This window comes from Carlito syrichta, unplaced genomic scaffold (assembly GCF_000164805.1).
Source record: "Carlito syrichta isolate Samal-C Ts95f unplaced genomic scaffold, Tarsius_syrichta-2.0.1 Scaffold100614, whole genome shotgun sequence".
NCBI lineage: Eukaryota > Metazoa > Chordata > Mammalia > Primates > Tarsiidae > Carlito > Carlito syrichta.
In genome coordinates this window covers 10111-19861 of record NW_007044710.1, presented here as the reverse complement: position 1 = coordinate 19861, position 9751 = coordinate 10111, and positions in this window count along the sequence as shown.

Sequence of the window (9751 nt, the reverse complement as noted above, 5' to 3'; positions counted from 1 at the left end):
CTCATCCGCCTGGTTCTATGTTCATGTAAAATGTCTTGTGATTTAATTGGGATTGCCCTTCCTCTTACTCCAGGAAACACCTGGTGGGTGAGGGATGCCCCCTCATTCACCTGGCTTTGTGTCCATGTAAAGGTTTTGTGATTTAATTGAGATTGTTCTTCCTCATGCCTGAGGAAACACCTGGTGGGTGGGTGGGGGGACACCCCTCCTGCACCTGGCTTGTGTTCATGTGGAAGACTTGTAAGACTGCCTGTGTAAAATTTGGGATAAATACAAGCTGTAAACCCCCAATAAACAGCTTCTGGTCAATCCGTTGAACAGATGTCCACTTTCTTTCTTTCTATCTATCCCTCCATCTTTCTTTCTTTTAATATCTATCCTTATAGAAACGCTGACACCATCACACCTTCCAAGGGACCCCTTAAATCTCTTTTTGGGGGCCGGCCCCCCAAACCCGTTTGCCTGGGACTGAGAGATCTCCCGAGATGCAGCAGTGTTAGGACTCAAATCAGGACAGTCATGGGCAAACCAGAAGAGTAGGTTACCGTATCTGAAACTCGGCAAAGAAATGTTGAAGAACAGAGAACTCCACGGTGTACAATTGTTTACTTCAGAGGCGCCCAAAGGGGCCCAGCAGGGAGGGGTAGAGGCAGCCAGCTGGGTGAGCTAGCAAAGACGGGAGCAGTCTTCCCTTAACCTCTGGCTCCCAGCATGTGGCCCAGCATTTCATGCTCCCCGTTTCAGCTGGGGCCTCGCACCTGTCCCCGAGCCCAGCACACACCCACTGCAGCTTCCTTCACATAGGGCATGGGCTCATCGGTGCTAGCCTGGAGAAGAGTGTGTGATTACCCCCCCTTGACAGAGGTGCAAATCGACCCTCTCTGAGGTGGTATCATTTGCCCAATGTCACAAGAGGTGGCTGAGCAGAGATCGTCACTGTCCTGGCAGTGGGGACAGGAGCTGGGGAAGGGAGAAGACACTCATTAAGCTAGGGCACAAAGAACAAGGTTTGACAGGTGTGGGCAAGGGAGGAGGTTCACATCCAGCTGAGAGGATGGGAGCTGTGGATTAGGAAGCTGTGACGCCATGGGTGGGAGGAGAGAACAGGACCCACGAGGGTGTCATGGAGCCATGGCGTGACCCGACCTGGGCTTCCGGAAGGGCAGTCTGCAGAACTCACGATCCACACACATCACGTGCATTGCCCTGGGCCCAGGACAGGCGCTCATCCTTTGGGCAAACCCAAGGCTGGAACCCAGACAGCCAGGGACAGCTGGCTGCGTCCTACGGTGCTTGGCCCTCCAGGACTCCTCCGGGAGAAAGGGCAGCAGGAGGTGGGCACGTGCTGGGCAGATTTGCCCTTGACCCATGATCTCTGTGGAGAGGATTGTGTCTCATTCCTCTCGGAACCCCCCAGCGCCCCGCGTAGCGCCTGGTGCTTTGTAGGTCCACACACGAATGAACAGCGACATGTGTGTGGTCAAGCTGTGGCCAACTGGGAGAGATCAGGAAGAGGGTATCTGTGTTGAGCTGAGGGATACCGGATGTGGCCGAGGGAGGTACTGGCAGGACTCCTTTCCCAGCCCCAAGTCTGCAGGGAGGCAAACAGTGAGGAGGAGAAACGGCAAGGTGAGGCCACAGCGAGCACACCCATGTTCCTGCCCAACCCGTGCCGTCCTTGAAACGGCCAGCTACTAATTTGGGAAACACAGCATAGAAACCCCAAGTGACGGTTTTCCTGATTCGCTGTGAAGACGGTGTATGTGACAGACGTGAGCACACTCCTCAAGGTCCCAAAGCCCGTCGGCTCAAGTGGCAACTCCCTGTCACTGTGCCCGGCGGCTCAGCTCCTTCTGGAGAGGGCGCCTCCGCCTTGTGGTCTGACAGCCTTGGGATGCCACCCAAGCCCGGACAACAGAAACAGAGGCAGGCTTCCCTGGAGGCTGCCAGGCTGCTGCTCTTCTTCCAGCACCAGAACTTGCTCCCAAACCAGAAAAATCACTCCAAAGTAGCTATGGCCACCATTTCTGTCAGTGGCACCTGGTAGGGACCAGAGGTGCACAGTTATCACAGCCCAGTGAAACCAAGGCCGGGCAAGTTGAGCAACTTGGCTATTGTCAGATGAGCAGAGATGAAGACGTTAGATAACATCATGTTTTGGGAGTATGCGGAAGTTATATTCAAACATTGCTGTGGGGACTGTAAATGGGTGTAGCCTGCTTCATGGGCAAGATGATGCAATCTACAAAAGTATTTAAATGGCACATACCTTTTGACCCAGTAATTCCACATTAGGAATTTATCCCACAGGTAATGTGGGCACATAGATACAAAGATATACGTGCCAGTGTTGTCATGAAGCATAGTACAAGCAATTGTAGTCAGTTGTCTCTAGCATGTCTGGAGAGGGAATGGTTGAATAAGTTATCAACACTCATGCTTTGGAACATTACAAAGACATTCCAAAGAAGGAGGTAGATCTATGTGTGTTCGCATTAGATGATCTAAAAAACAAGGAAAGATCACAGGCTTTCGCCTGAATAAAGTCGTTCTATGTGTATACACACTCACAGCACAGACAGACACAGTTAACCATATAAATGCATAGAACATCTACAGGTTACCATAAAAAGTGGTTGTCTTTAGGGAGGAGACACAATGTCTGGAGTAAGGAAGCTTCATATTTCCTTCTATACCTTTTGAGCAGTTGGAATATTTTAGCAAGTTTGTGAATTATTTAGAAAATAAACATGGCTAGTGCAGGGGCAGTCATCCCAGCTTTTGGGGAAGCTGAGGTGGGAGAATCACTTGAGGCCAGGAGTTCAATACCAGCCCGGGCCATATAGTGAGACCCTGTCTTACAAGAAGAAAAGAAGGAAGGAGGAAGGAAGAAAAGAAAGAAGGGAGGAAGGGAGGGAGGGAGGGAGGAAGGAAGGACAAACTGTGAACCTAAAAAAGAAAAAATGCATACCAAGATTGGGCCACATTTGAAAATGTTAGTTATTCACATTTACACAATTGACAATGTACTTCGCAGCATTAATTCAACCAATGGAGGCAGGCAGGAGACCTGCACTAAAAGATTATTCTTTTCCCTTCCCAGGCACTTGCTATTTGATCACTAACTTTACAGATGAAGAAACCGAGGCTCAGAGATGTAACATTAGTGCCCAAGTCTTTGCTAAGTAAAAAAAACCAGAGCTGAGACTGGAATCCAAGTTTCTTTTCATTATCCCACAGTTGCCTCTAATAAGACAAGACACTAGAGGGCGGGCATGGTGGCTCATACCTATAATCCCAGCACTTTGGGAGGTTGAGACAGGAGAATCACTTGAGGCCAGGAGTTTGAGACCGGCTTGGACAGCATAATGAGATATCTCTAAAAAAAAAAAAATTAGGTGGGCATGCTGGTGTACCTACAGTCCCTACTTGGGAAGAGACTGAGGTGGGAGGAGCCCAGGAGGTCGAGGCTGCAGTAAGCTCCGACTGCACCACTGCACTCCAGCCTGGGTGACAGAGTGAGCCCCCGTCTCTAAAAAACAGAGTACAATAAAAGAGATAAGGCACCTGGGTACAGAGGTGGAGTTCACACCTCTTTTATGTCTCCCAGAATAGCAGCTTGCTCAGTGCTGATGACGACTTGGGAGACAGGTGTGATAGAAAGCAAGGGTCTAGACCTGGGCTGTCCAACACTGTAGCTGCTGGCCGCATGCAGCTCTTGAACTCTTGAAGTCGGCTGGTCTGAACTAAGCTGTGCTCTCAGTGTAACATGCACACCGGAGTTTGAAGACTTAACACTTAGTATGTTTCACATTTGCAAAACATCTTATTAATACTTTTTTTTACGTGGGTTACATGTCAAGGTGATAATGTTTTGGATACATTAGGTTAAACAAAAGATATTTTTTAAAGTTAATTTCATCTGTTTCTTTTTACATCTTTTTTTGTTTGTTTTTTGATAGTTTTTAAAATTCTCTTTACATCTTTAATGTGGCCACTAGACTATTTAAAATCACACCTGTGGCTCGCATTATATTTCTACTGGACAAACTTGCTTCCTTGAGGTTGTTCCACCCTCTCCCCGCGCAACTACACGAGCTCTCTGTCTCCAGTCTCTTCCTGCTTCACACATGTCGACACCTTTTGCTGCAAGCCACAGCAGCCTCCCAAGCACCTCCAACATCTGCGTGGACGATCCATCCCGCCACCTCACCAGCAGGACCACCCTCCCTCCAGGCTGCCGCCGCCCCCAGCAAAGCCGCCGCTGGCTCTGACCACAGCCGTCTCTCCTTCCTGCTGACTGTTCGCCTTCCCTTCTGGCCTCACGAGCCCTTCCACTCTGACTCCCGCTCCTCTTGCCAGTGCGTTCTCCTCGCTCCCCTCGGCACCCAGCCTGGGTTCTGTGGCCCGTCATGCCCCAAGCGCTCCTGCCAATGCTCTCTTCCCCAGCAGCCTGAGTCTGTGCATCCTGTCTGCCTGGCAGGCCCCCGGCCCCGGCCCCACAGTGCTCTCTCTGCCTGCCTCGGCAGCCAACGCTGCAGGGGAATATCCCACGGCAGGCTGTTCAGAACCACAATGCACACCGTCTCCTGCGCAGACCCAAGTCACCCAGTTCAAAAGGGCCTTCACACTGCTGGTCATTCCTGCTAGGTTGTTCCCATAAACCCTCTTCCTCTTTCTTCAGTTACTTTGGCAAGTTCCCGCCAATGTCTCTGGACCCAAAATTCCTTCTCATTCTCAGCGTACGAACTTCCCTTCCCGGGACACTGTCGGCCACTCTCTCATGCTCGAGTGGTAGTGGCTCTGGGCCACCACACTCCCCATCACTCTGGCTGCTCCTTCTCAGTCTCTTTTGAAAGCTCATCCTCTTTGCTGCAGTTTGATGTCCATCCTCTCTGAAACTCATGCTGAAATTTAATCCCTAATGCAGTGGTATTAAGAGGTGGAACCTTAAGAGGTGACTGAGTCATAAGAGCTCTGCCCTCACACATAAATCAGTCATTCATGGATAAATGGGTCGGTGAATTAACAGACTGGTGGGTTATCCCAGAGTGGGTCAGTTACAAAAGTCAACTTGGCTCTCAGTGAGTCTCCTTACCCTATGGTGCCCTGTGCTGATTCAGGACTCCACAGAGTCCCCACCAGCCAAAAGGCCTCATCAGATGGGGCCTCTTGGCTGGGTGTGGTGGCTCAAGCCTGTAATCTAAGCGCTTTGGGAGGCCGAGGTGGAAGGACTCCTTGAGGTGAGGAGTTGAGACCAGCCTGAGCAACATAGTGAGATCTCGTCTCCACAAGAAATAAAAAAATTAGTCAGGCTTGGTGGTGCACACCTGTAGTCCCAGCTACACGGGACTGATTGCCTGAGCCCAGGAGGTTGAGGCTGCAGTGAGCTGGGATTGTGTCACTGCACTCCAGCCTGGGCAACAGAGTGAGACCTTGACAGAAAAAAAAAAAAAAAAAAAAGATGTGCCCTCTCACCCCTGGATTTCCCAGCTTCCAGAATTGTATGCGATACACTTTTCTTAGAAATTACCGAGTCTGTGGTATTCAGTTACAGCCACAGAAAACAGACTCAGGTACTCTTCAGTCTGCCGTTAAATGATGGCTGAGTCCAAGGCCCTCTGCTCATTCCTTGTTCCCTCCCAGGCAGTCCCATCTCCGACACAGCTTCGTCCAGTTACTTCCAAATTCGCATCACCAACCCACCCTGCACCTCTGAGTGTCAGACTCGTCGACCCACTGCCGGCCTCACACCTGCACGTGGCTGCGAACTGGCGCTTCGAAATCAACATCTCCGAAGACAGATTGGGGCCAGGCGCCACTATGTCTGTAGCCTTGACAAAGTGGGAAGAGACAGAGGAAACTGGTGACACCGGATCGGATGGCTAGGGGGGTCACGGGGAAGACAGGGAGCTGGATGGCAAGAGTGGGAGGGAGACCTCTAAGTATACACATTTTGAATTTTGGACGAGGTGCAAATTCCACCTATTTAAACACAAGCAACCTCTAAAATAATTAATTTCTAAACAAAGCAATCAATCGACAACTCCCTTCCAGATTTGATCTTCCGGTATCCCCAGCCTCAGAGAAACGCCCTTGCAGCCAGCAGCCCCACAAGACACCATCCTGACACCTCTTCCTCCCCTGCCTCCTGCATCCAGTCTGGCCCGGGTGTGGCCTGGCCCTGCCCACCACTCAGGTCTCTGCCTCCTCAGCAGCCCTCCCGGCACACCGGCCCCCCTCAGCCGCTACTCTTCACGGTCTCTCCCACCACAGGGGCTCTGCACACGCCGCGCCCACCCTTGTCTGCTTGCTGGCCTTCCTTCACCCTTCAGACCTCGACTGTGACCTCTTTTGGGAAGTCTGTCCCACCCCAGGCTAGGCCACTTCTCCTCCTATGTGTTCTCATAGCGCCTTTCCATCCTAGTAACTGTCACCGTGAGGACACACTTGTATGAGTATTTCACATCTGTTCTCCCTTTAGATTTCAAGTTCCACGAGAGCAGGAGCTGCCTTTTGCTTCTCTGTTGCAACCCCGAACCCTGCAGAGCGCCAGGCACACGGGTGGGAACACCTGAGCAGTGACTTCCCCTTACAGGCTGCACGTCTGTTCTGGGGGTGTGGGGTGGGTGCAGAACCCGGGCCATGCTCAGCTGAGCACAGGACCAGGGACTGGGACCAAACAGCCAGCTCTGGTGTGATCCTCGAGACTCAATTTGCCTCCTTCTTTCTGCCTGAAATATGTATGTTTCTCCTGTCTAACCTGCCCCGGGTCACACGCAGGCATGCGTGTGCACCCGTGCTCCTGCATAGGTGCAGAGCCCAGTCTCTGAATCCCAAGGAGTTGTACCAGGGAGGCTAGGGTTTCAGAGCAGATGTGGGTTCAGGTACCCCCTGCCCTGTGTTAATCCTATGACTTGGGCCGAGTTAGTTCAAAGTCACCAAGCCTCTATTTCTCATCTGCAAACCAAAGATGGCCTCGGCCCCCTCAGATCCAGCATGTTAGAAGGAATGAAAGTGAGAGACGTATGCCAAACATCTAGCTCAGTACAAAAAAAAAAAAAAAAAAAAAGGCAAGCACGGGTATGTACCAGGGCTAAATAGCAGTCACCAGTCACATCTCGAGGAGTTCCAGGACTAATCAGAAAATTCATGGTGTACCTCAGGCTGCTGTAAACATATCCAAGAAAAACGTAATTTATTGCTGCACTGCATTTTATGTTCTTAGAGACAAGACCTGTCTCTGTCCCAGGCTGGAGTGCAGAGATGCCATCACAGCTCACTGCAGCTTCAATCTTCTGAGCTCAAGTGATCCTTCTGCCTCAGCCTCTGGAGTGGCTGGACTACAGGTTCACACCACCATACCTGCCATTTTTTTTTATTTTTTAAAGAAATGGAAGCCGGGCTCGGTGGCTCAGCCTGTCATCCCAGCACTTTGGGAGGCCAAGGCGAGTGGACTGCCTGAGCCGGAAGGTTCGAGACCAGCCTGGGCAACTTGGCAAGACCTCATCTCTGCAATAAATACAAAAAATTAGCCGGGCATGGTGGCACGTGCCTGTAGTTCTGGCTACTTAGAAGGCTGAGGCGGAAGGATAGCCTGAGCCCAGCAGGTCGAGGCTGCAGGGGCCGTGCCTTGAGCATGCCACTGCACTCCAGTCTGGGCGAGAGTGAGACTCTAACTCAAAAAAAAAAAAAAAGAAAAAGAAAAAGAAAAGGAGTCTTGCCATGTTGCCCGGACAGGTTGCGAACTCCTGGCCTCAAGCCTTGGCCTCTCAAAGTGCTGGGATTACAAGCATGAGCCACTGCACCCAAAAAATGTAATTTTTAAAGCACAGAAAACAGGCAAACTGTTTCTCCGTCCCCTAAGTGGAAACTCCGCAAGAGGCCAGCACTGCCCACGTCCTCAGGGTTCACGGCCGGTGAGAGCAGAGGGTGGCAGCAGAGGGCGAGATGCCAGCTGGGGATGCCGGGGGAGATTGATTGCTTGCCGGCTGGCACAGGTGAGCACACACTGTGGGGCCAAAAGCCTCGGGTTCTGTCTCGGCTGCGCCCGCCATAGCTGGGTAGCTGTGCAAACCCCTTCACCTCTCTCAGCCGCCACTTCCTCACCTGCAATTAGGGGTCATCGTGGCTTGGCTGCCAGTGATTCCATGTAAAAAACACACAAGAAAACCCGCATGGGGGAGAAGGCCCCACAGCCAGGTGCGGGTCCAGGGACAGGCTCCGTTCTCCGCGTTCTTGCCCAGAGGAAGCTCTGCATTCAGCCCAGTCACTGTCCACTCCACAAGCATTTGGGAAGGCTAGAACTGGGGAGCCACATTAGAAGAGCACCTGCTCCTTGTCACTCCTCCCATGGGAAAGTCCGTCATTGATTTGGCCCCGGGACAGCGTGGCATGCTCCTCCCGGGGGCCCCGCAGAGCGGAACTTGGGAGCCTGCCTCTCTGGTTACTGGTGACTGGACAGGAGCAGACCTCCCCGTCCAAACCAGGCCAGACGGATTCTCTCCCCCCGAGAGCCTGGACTGGGAGGCAGGGCCGCCTCCCTCCCTATGGTGCCGCGTGAGAGAGCGAGAGATGCTACTCCGAGCCACAGTGAGTGGAGGGGAGAACGCTGGTCCGGGTGGGAGAAGGCGGTGAGCGAGGCAGGGCGCATGTGGCCCTGGGGCTGCTGGGGAGAGGGGCTGCTGTGTGTCCAGGCGGCTGCTGGTCCCTGGTCCCAGGCCTCGGGAGCGTCCTGGCTCCTCTGACCTTGGCAGATACCTCTGCTTCTCTAAACGCACACTCCCTAGGCATCTCCTGTTCCTCGCAAGATAGCCTCTTGTCTGCTTCAGTCCAGCGGGCATGCCAGCGCCTCCTCTGCAGGGCAGGACAGGCAGCCTCACCCTCTGTGAAGTGGATGAAACGCCCTCCTCGCCCAGGGCGAGCTTGAGGAAGCGGTGCCAGGGAGTGATTGGAGGCTGGTGAGGCAGGGCTGGGAGCTGAGACGACAGGTGAGGACGAAAATCTAGGCAGTGCCGGGTCCGCCCAGACCTGCTCTCTGCCCAAGGCGCCCACCCTTTCTACCTGCCTGTTATGGTTTGAAAGGTGCCTCCTCAAAAGACACGGTGGCGGTCAACCAGTGCTCGGAATGTGACCTTACTTGGAGACAGGGCTGCTACGGAGTTAATCAAGTAAAAATGCGGCCCTAGGGTGGACCCTAGTATGACTGGTATCCTTCTAGAAAGGGGAAATGTGGAACAGAGGCAGACTTGCACCCAGAGAGAACGCCATGCGAACATGAAGCAGAGACCAGGGCATGCGTCTACAAGCCAAGGAATACCACCCATGGCGGCAGACCAGAAGCCAGGAAAGCACCTGACCAGTGTCTTCCACACAGGCCTCAGAACAAGCCATCTACCGACACCTTGATCTCAGACTTAGCCTTCAGAACTGCGAGAAAAATACACGTCTGTTGTTCAGGCCACCCGGTTGTGGTAGTTTGTTATGGCGGCCCCAGCACACGAGTACATTGCTTTCCTGTGGCTTTTGTGTCTGGGAGTGATTGTCCTCACGTGTCCAGTTTTCTGATGGGAAGGGACTGAATCAGCAATCTAGTTGTTTCCAAACTTTGATTGAACATTAGCCCATCTGGAAAAGCTTTTTTAAAATGCCATCTAGGCCGGGCTTATGACTCAGCCTGTAATCCCGCGCATTTGGGAGGCTGAGGTGAGTGGATTGCCTGAGCCCACGGGTTCGAGACCCGCCTGGGCAG